We start from the raw sequence: 10,000 nt of genomic DNA, 5'->3' as shown, positions 1-10,000 counted from the left end.
TGACAATTACAGTAATGTTGATCTTTTTTTTGGCGTCAAGGACATTCGGAATTTTTTCTCTGATGATACTTTTTTAGTGAAAGATAGTAATGGGGACAGTTATTCTATATATTTTGATATTGAAAATCATATTTTTGAGATTGCCAATGATCATCCTTTTTGTAGTGAACTAGAAAGTTCTTTTTATCGGAATTCTAGTGATCTGAATAATGGATCTAAGAGTAAGAATCCCGACCACGATCGTTACATGGATGATACTCAGTATACTTGGAATAATCACATTAATAGTTGCATTGACAGTTATCTTCAGTCCCAAATCTGTATTGATAATTACATTGTAAGTGGTAATGACAATTCCAGTAACAATAATTCCAGTAACGATAATTCCAGTAACGATTACATTTCTAGTTCCATTTCTAGTAAAAGTGAAAATAGTAGTCAAAACGAGGATATGACAACGAGTGATCAAACTATACCAGAAAGTTCTACTCATATGGGTGTAACTCAACAATACCGGCATTTGTGGGTTCAATGCGAAAATTGTTATGGATTAAATTATAAGAAATTTTTTAAATCAAAGATGCATCTTTGTGAACAATGTGGATATCATTTGAAAATGAGTAGTTCAGATAGAATCGAACTTTTGATCGATCCGGGCACTTGGGAGCCTATGGATGAAGACATGGTCTCTCTGGATCCCATTGAATTTCATTCGGAGGAGGAGCCTTATAAAAATCGTATCGATTCTTATCAAAGAAATACAAGATTAACCGAGGCTGTTCAAACAGGCAGAGGGCAACTAAACGGTATTACCGTAGCAATTGGGGTTATGGATTTTCAGTTTATGGGAGGTAGTATGGGATCCGTAGTCGGGGAGAAAATTACCCGTTTGATTGAATACGCTACTAAAGAATTTCTACCTCTTATTATAGTGTGTGCTTCCGGAGGGGCACGCATGCAAGAAGGAAGTTTGAGCTTGATGCAAATGGCTAAAATATCTTCTGCTTTATATGATTATCAATCAAATAAAAAGTTATTCTATGTACCAATTCTTACATCTCCTACTACCGGTGGGGTGACAGCTAGTTTTGGTATGTTGGGGGATATCATTATTGCCGAACCCAATGCCTACATTGCCTTTGCGGGTAAAAGAGTAATTGAACAAACATTGAATAAAACAGTACCCGAGGGTTCACAAGCGGCCGAGTATTTATTCCAGAAAGGCTTATTCGATCTAATCGTACCACGTAATCCTTTAAAAAGCGTTCTGAGTGAGTTATTTCAACTTCACACTTTCTTTCCTTTGAATCAAAATTAGAACATTAAGTTCAATTATTTTGAGCAAACAAGTAATTAGTTTATCGGAATCCAAGTTAAAATTAGACGAATGGGGTTTTCTTTGTTGGCATAAGATCTAATTATATAAAGAATAAAAAGTCACAGAAAATCCGCCCCTTTTTCTATATTCCTGATTATTGATCAAGAAGCCTCTATTATCAAGATAAAAGATGAAATTCTTATTTTCGTGAAATTAGGCAAATCAAAAAAATATACTCTTCTCGTCATATATAATGAAAATCTATAAAATATAGAATTTTTTCTTTTTTTTATATCTTACGATAATCCTATTTTGACTAAGAATCCCTGATGGATGGGATTCAAACAAACCCTTCAATATATTCAATATAAATAGAATCTAATTAATTTTTAAGAAACTTTTTGCTTAGTAAATGAAATTCGAAGACAAGAGCAAAAAATGAAGAAAATAATATCTCATCCATATCCTTTCAAATCTTTCATGTAGAAAGATCAAAAACTACATTATATACTCACTTAGATAGATACTTATATTTATACTTAATAGCTATTAAGTAATAATAATAATTCCAATTTAGAATTATCACATTATAATAAGATATCTTTATATATAATAAGATATCTTTATATTATAAATATAAAATATAAATAATAATAACAGGTACAAATAGTAAATCGAGGTAGCCATTCTATGACAACTCTTAACTTTCCCTCTGTTTTGGTGCCTTTAGTAGGCCTAGTATTTCCGGCAATCGCAATGGCTTCTTTATTTCTTCATGTTCAAAAAAACAAGATTGTTTAGAGCCGATGGCACAAAATCTCATCTATTTTTTTTTTCAAAACTGACGCTTGTATCATAACACAGATATCTATTTAGCAAAATATGGTATAAGCGGCTTCCTCCGAAAAACTCTTATGTCTCCAGAAAATGCTATAGGGATCAATGGATTCTAGCTATTTTCAAATAGACCTGAATTGACGGATAGCTGAACTGTAAAGTTGGTCTATCTATTTGGCTATCTTTAGTGAGATCGTACGAAGGGTATGTTATTAGTTTAGATCTAACGAATTTAATGAATTACTCCTAAAGGATCACATCAAACTAGTGCTAGTTGATGCGAGTTACTTCGGAAAAAAAAGGACTAAAGTCAAATTCATTTGGGGTATTCTCTCAATTCCAAAAAAATCAACTGGATCAAGTATGAGTTGTCGATCAGAACATATATGGATAGAACCTATAACGGGGGCTCGAAAAACAAGTAATTTCTGCTGGGCTGTTATCCTTTTTTTAGGTTCATTAGGATTCTTGTTGGTTGGAACCTCGAGTTATCTTGGTAGAAATTTGATATCTTTATTTCCGTCTCAGGAAATAGTTTTTTTTCACAAGGAATTGTGATGTCTTTCTACGGAATCGCGGGTCTTTTTATTAGCTCCTATTTATGGTGCACAATTTCGTGGAATGTAGGTAGTGGTTATGATCGATTTGATAGAAAAGACGGAATAGTGTGTATCTTTCGTTGGGGATTTCCTGGAAAAAATCGTCGGGTCTTCCTCCAATTTCTTATAAAAGATATTCAGTCTGTCAGAATAGAAGTGAAAGAAGGTATTTATGCTCGTCGTGTCCTTTATATGGATATCAGAGGCCAGGGAGCCATTCCATTGACTCGTACTGATGAGAATTTTACTCCACGGGAAATGGAACAAAAAGCTGCTGAATTGGCCTATTTCTTGCATGTACCAATTGAAGTATTTTAAGAAATGAGCCGGAATGCTTTCTCAGCAGGAGGGCAAAAACGCAAGAATGCTCTTTTTCCATAACATAACTTAATTGAGGTTTCTTCAGAACATTCATTCGAGTCAAAGCAGACATATATGGAACAAGTATAAAAAAAACTAATTTGGGGATCTTTTAGATGTACCGATTTAGATGTATCGAAATATACATAACTCAATTCAATAAAAAAATAAGAAACAAATCGAAATATCTCATAATCAACCATTTAGAAATAAGGAAATTCCACCCTTTTTAACTTGTTGGAATTGAGACTTTAGAGATCATATCTTGTAATTTTTTCGAAGCTTATTTTTATACTTTTTGTGCTCCTTAATGACCAAAAAATTGAATCTCTTATAATGATAATTAGCAAATTTATGTCGTTTTTTGCCACTCATTTTTCACAATATTCTTCAGAAATTTCCCACAATTATTCTATCCCTGACTACTCATAGTAAGTTCAATTTTTTCGAAATATTAGAGATTTTTATATAATGATAGAAAAGGAGTTCTTTCGTCTCAAAATCTGAATAATATTATTCATTATTTCAATTTTTCTAGGCATTCATCGAAAGGAGATATGTGCTTCGAATTTGACCAATTGAGATATAGGTAAACATTATTTTTTGATTATTTATCCATTCCAATTTTTCGTCTATTTCTGTATTTTTTTCTAAATTCATAGGTTCGATAACTTGTAATAGAACTGATGCGGGAGAGAAATATTAGATTACATAGAGTCGACGAATGAGATAGGTTCATTAACAATTCAGACATGAAAAAATGGAAAAAAAGAAAGCATTCACTCCTCTTTTATATCTTGCATCTATAGTATTTTTGCCCTGGTGGATTTCTCTCTCATTTCAAAAAAGTATGGAATCCTGGGTTACTAATCGGTGGAATACTAGGCAATCCGAACCTTTTTTGAATGATATTGAAGAAAAGAGTATTCTAGAAAAATTCATAGAATTAGAGGAACTCCTCTTCTTAGAGGAAATGATTAAGGAATACTCGGAGACACATCTACAAAACCTTCGTATAGGAATTCACAAAGAAACAATCCAATTAATCAAGATACACAACGAGGGTCGTATTCATACGATTTTGCACTTCTCGACAAATATAATCTGTTTCATTATTCTAAGTGGTTATTCTCTTTTGGGTAATAAAGAACTTGTTATTCTTAACTCTTGGGTTCAGGAATTCCTATATAACTTAAGTGACACAATAAAAGCTTTTTCTCTTCTTTTATTAACTGATTTATGTATCGGATTTCATTCGCCCCATGGTTGGGAACTGATGATTGGCTTTGTCTACAAGGATTTTGGATTTGTTCATAATGAGCAAATTATATCTGGCCTTGTTTCCACTTTTCCAGTCATTCTAGATACAATTTTCAAATATTGGATTTTCCGTTATTTAAATCGCGTATCTCCGTCACTTGTAGTGATTTATCATTCAATGAATGACTGAAAAATTATCTACCTAATCCAATTAGAATGTTTCTTACTTTGCAGTTGTACATAAGCAAAGCATTGAAAATCGGCTGTTCTCTGCCCCTGCGGGGATGGAGCGACAGAAGTTTTGAGAATTCAAGAGAAGGTCACGGCGAGACGAGCCGTTTATCATTACGATAGGTGTCAAGTGGAAGTGCAGTGATGTATGCAGCTGAGGCATCCTAACAGACCGGTAGACTTGAACCTTGTTCCTACATGACCCGATCAATTCGATCGGGCACTCGCCATCTATTTTCATTGTTCAACTCTTTAACAACACGAAAAAACCATTGTTCAACTCTTTGACAACATGAAAAACCAAAAGCTCTGCCCTCCCTCTATCTATCCAAGGGATGGAAGGGCAGAGTCCTTTGGTGTCCCCCCAGTCAATAATTGGGGCCTCGCAATCACTATTTTATCTCATGCCTTTCTTCGTTCATGGTTCGATATTCTGGTGTCCTAGGCATAGAGGAACCACACCAATCCATCCCGAACTTGGTGGTTAAACTCTACTGCGGTGACGATACTGTAGGGGAGGTCCTGTGGAAAAATAGCTCGACGCCAGGATGATAAAAAACTTCACACCTCCCGTTCTTCATACTTTTTCAATATGAAAAAAAAATGCAAAATAAAATCAAAAGGTCGTCTTATTCAAAACCCCAATTATGACATCCCCTCTCTCCCACTTCACACCTCGGAACGCACCGTTCACCATCTAGAGTAACAATGAGTCGAAGAACACCGTGCATTGATGGGTGGTGAGGTCCCATATTGACTATCATGAGGTCTTTTCTTGTAGCTGGTCCAGTCATAGGTTTTTCCTGATTCATTCTTCCATGAATTGCTGAAAGCGAAAAGAAGTTCATCAAACTTTAAGCGATAATTCAAACTAACTCTTCAAATTAACGAGTTTTTCTCTCTCGAATATTCAACTGGCCTATTAACTCTTTATAACGCGCTCTATTTTTTTTTTGACAAATAAGCCAGCAACCGTTGACGTTTTCCCATAATTTTCCGCAGACCTCTCTGAGATAAATAGTCTTTTTTGTGCAATTCCAAATGTGAAGTAAGTTTACGTATCTTATTGGTGAAACTTACTACTTGAAATTCAACAGATCCTCTGTTTTCTTTGTTTTCTTCTTGTTCTTGAAAAATAATTGAAATAAATGAATTTTTTACCATAAAATAATTTCACACTCCCCTTTTTACAGATATTGATTTTATTAAGCAGTAATAATAATGTCAGAAATTTTAATGTAGTATACACAATAATCATAATTTTTTTATAGACTCCTGATTTTATCAATTAATAAATCCTATTTTGGAATTCATTTGTATAGTAAAAAGACAATACCAAATAGTTTAGTACGAAAATTCTGTTGATTAATTTCTAGCTTTAATTGATACGACATTTTTCCTACGTCATTTCCTTATTATTGCACTATCCTAGACTGGAATGTAAGACAGTGCATATGTTCATTTGGTTGCTTGCATATAACATGGATATATTTAGATCACGGACAGAACTGATTGATAGAACAAAAGAATATCTAGGAAACTCAAAATTGTTAATCATGGATACATATATATCCTTAACATACTCAAGCGGCTCCCATTATTGGTATCAAACCAATACCGATTCATACAAGCTAAATCTTCTAATCGATAATTAGGCCAAAAAAAGAACTTGAATTTAATTACTTCATTTTTTTTAGGTCAAAATCTTTATTTTCATCCAAAAATTGACTCCATTTTTTTATCTTGTTCTCGTTGTAAACTAATGTGTTTCTATCCACACCAGTGTTATTCTTTAAATTCAAATTAAAAGAAATGAGAATTCTTAATTCTCTACGGCGTCTAGACGATAAAATTTTTTCAGGAACAAGCAAATCAGAATTCTTTTTGTCTATATTTTTAGCAACATTTTCTTGTTTTTGGTATCTTTGATTACTTTGGTACTTACTTTTATGAACCAATGAAATACTTATGATTTGATACATAAAAAATTGTCCGTCATTTTTTAGAGATAGGCGGGCAGGTTCCAGAATTAATATTCCTGTTTTCATTAATTGTGTAAGATTTAAATTCCTACTCATTATACCCAGATCCATTTCTTTCCTTTGAATATAGGATATAGTAATTTTTCTGACATTTATCAGGCTAAGTAGTAGACCATATATCTGGATATTATTCATTATTTTTTGATTTAATTGATTGACACGTCCAGCCCATCTTAATTGCAAAGGAAAATCTCCTTTAAGGAATATTTTTAGTTTTTCGGTGGATTCTAAAAAGTATTCTTCAATATTGTTTTGATTATTTAATTCAAAATATTGTTTTGAATTTGATGGTCTAAATTTGAAAAAATCCTCTTCTTGCTTTCCGTTGATATTTTGATTTTCACTAAAATTGGAATTGATATTCAAATTAAAAAGAAGTAATTTGCTTGGAATAAACCAAGGTTTCTCTTTATATTTATGATAAAGTCTCACAAACTTTGGAAAGAAAAAAACTTTCGGATTCGATATGAGGCAATTTAAGATTAAGATTTTTTCATTCATTCCCATCCAATCAAAAAATACCTTTTTGTAATTTATTTCTAAATTTGAATCAACCGGAAGATAAAAAAGACCATTATTATGAATTTTATCCTTTATTTGGTCCTTATTTTTATCCTTTATTTGGTCCTTATTAGGTTCAACCTTAATATTTTTATTAATTTTATACAAAAAATTTCTATCTTTATTTTTTTCCATATATATAATATCGCTTTTTCCTAAATAATTCTTGCTAGGAATATTCTTGAGTATGCTAAAAAAAATTTCTTTATTTCTGGTGGAATTTTCTTGTTTATTATTTGTTTCTAATGATGATCTATAAATATAGTAGTTATTTTTAGTTTCAGAATGAATATATTTATATGATAAAAGATCATATCTATAGTTTTTTTTTTTTAAATTATCCTCTTTATTTGGTAATAAATAGACTTTCGAATTTTGTTTTTTTTTTGAATCAAGTAATTGGTCTTTTTCAGAGGAATACCATTTGTTTAAATCTTTATTTTGAGACGTCTGGCATTGGTTGATTCTATTTCGTCATTTTTGGGGGATTAATCTAGACGATGTAATCTGAGATAAATCGTATTGATAATGACCTCTTAACCAGTTTTTCCATGGATTCATTCCATAATTTGGAAGTTTATTATGTCTTAATTCGGAATGAAATATGCCTTGTCTTCCAAAAAAATCCTTTATTTCAGTCTTAAGACAAAAAGACGGTCCATTATATTGAAGAATAGATCTTAACTTATTGAAGTTAATAATCTGCGTTTGTGATAATTTGAAAAATACATATTTTTGTGACAAGTAAGATAAATCAAAAAAAATATCTGACTTCCGCTTACTATTTCTAAGATTATCAAAAGCCCTTTTTATAGTCATAGACAAAATAAAGTCAATTTTATTTTGTTTTGTTTTATTAATCCTTTCTTGATTTGTTTCGTTATTGTTAATGTATTTATCATTATCAATAATTTTTTTTGTTGATCGGATAAAAAGTTGTAGAGGGATTCTGCGCATATTAATGATACATAGAAAGATCTCTATGTATATTTTTTCAATGAAAAATTTAACTAATAATTCAATATTTTTTATTTTTAATATTTTCAAAATTTTTTGGGATGATTATGCATTATTAATTTTATTTTTTTTCATTATTTCTATTTCATTTCTGATTGTCTTTCTTCTATCAATCCTATGTTTCATTTCTTCTTCTGTCTGTGAATAATTTGTCCAACCTGTAGATCGAATTTGACTATGTGATTCATGAATTATCTGATTGCTGATTATGGAATCCTTTTCTGTTTGAGTTTCACTTGATTCATATATTTCTCTCGGTAGAAATAATGGAATTTTATTTCCTTTTAAAAGTTCTTTTATTTTTTGTTTTATAAAGAAAAATGCTTTTGCTTCTTTCTTTTTTATTTTTTTTTAAATTCTTCGAACTCTAAAATTTAATTTTCTGATTTCGACTTTATAGTCTATATCTTTAAAAATGGGTTCAAAAAAGGAAGGTGTTTTTCGAGGAGGACCAAAAGGATGTTCCGTTTCCATTCCCAAAATTGTTAAAAAACAAGAATCAAAATCCTCTTGTTGCTTTAGATCTCTATCATAATCATAGAGTCTTAGCTTAGATCTGTGCCAAGGTTTCAAATGAAAAGGATATAGGATTTTTATCTGAAAACCTCCGCTTAACCAATTTTTAGGAAATTTTGTTTTGGAGAATTGAAGACCATTAGAGCTGCATTTTAGATAAATTTCTCTATTCCAATCTTGGAAATCCTCATCCCATTCCGGAGATTGCCGTAATAAAATACGGACAATATTCTTAGCTATTATCAATAAAGGTAATTTAATATATTTTCTAAAAGTTGATTGAGCTAGTAACAGAATACCTCTTGTTTTGTGTCCATGTGGAATGGTCTCCCAGAATTCCATTACGTCTTCCTGGTTGTTTCTTTTTGGGGGGGATTGTTTATTTAAAATTTCGAATTCTGACTTTTTACCCAACCGATCTTTAATATTTAAAAAAAGTTTGATTAGGTCGGATATAGGAAAAGGGAAATCTTGTTTTTTTTCCAAAAAAAGCGGGGAATGAGGATTTCCTTGATACGGTCCCTAAATAACCAATTTACGCCTTTGAGCGCGCATAGATCCTTTGATTAAGGATCGACGAAAATCTGGTTCTTCCAAATAACTTATAAAACCCAAATCTTTATTATTAAATTTTTTATCAATATTAGAATTAGAATTATTTAAATTAGATTGTTCCAAAGTTTCTAAAGTTCGTGTCGAACGATTTAAAAAATCTATATGTTTATATTTTCTTGTTCGAAGCTGGTGTCTCAGCCCTTGTATTATGCCTTGTTCTTTTCGTCGTTTTTTATAATTTTGGTGTAACTCGTTTATTAATTTGTATGACCATTGAGGGGGTTTTTTACCGATTTCGTTTATTCCACTAGAGTTTTTTTGACCTCTAAGTTTAGCTATAATTGTGGTCCATAAAAAAATGAACCGATTATTTAAATCAATTTGGGCTTGGATTTTTTCTAATTTTTCTATTTTCTGTTCATAGTCTGGAGAATTAGGATCTATTTTATGTTCATATTCTCGAGAATTAGGATAGGGAAGAAGGCTATAATGAATTTTATTTAGTTCATATGTTTTTGCGCAATTTTCTATCGAAATTTGATTTATGATTGAAGATGAAAACAATTTATTGATTCTTCCACGATACATCCCAGTCAAAAAGGGATCATCCATTTTAACTAGGTAATTCTTTTTGTTAACTAGGCAATTCTTTTTTTTTTTTCAGTATCAACATTACACAATCTAGTCTTTGTGTCAAGTATGTT

This window comes from Lactuca virosa, chromosome 3, assembly GCF_052849685.1.
Source record: "Lactuca virosa cultivar CGN04683 chromosome 3, Lactuca_virosa_CGN04683_v6, whole genome shotgun sequence".
Classification (NCBI taxonomy): domain Eukaryota; kingdom Viridiplantae; phylum Streptophyta; class Magnoliopsida; order Asterales; family Asteraceae; genus Lactuca; species Lactuca virosa.
The sequence above is the reverse complement of the archived record's forward strand: the minus strand, read 5'-3'. Positions refer to the sequence as shown.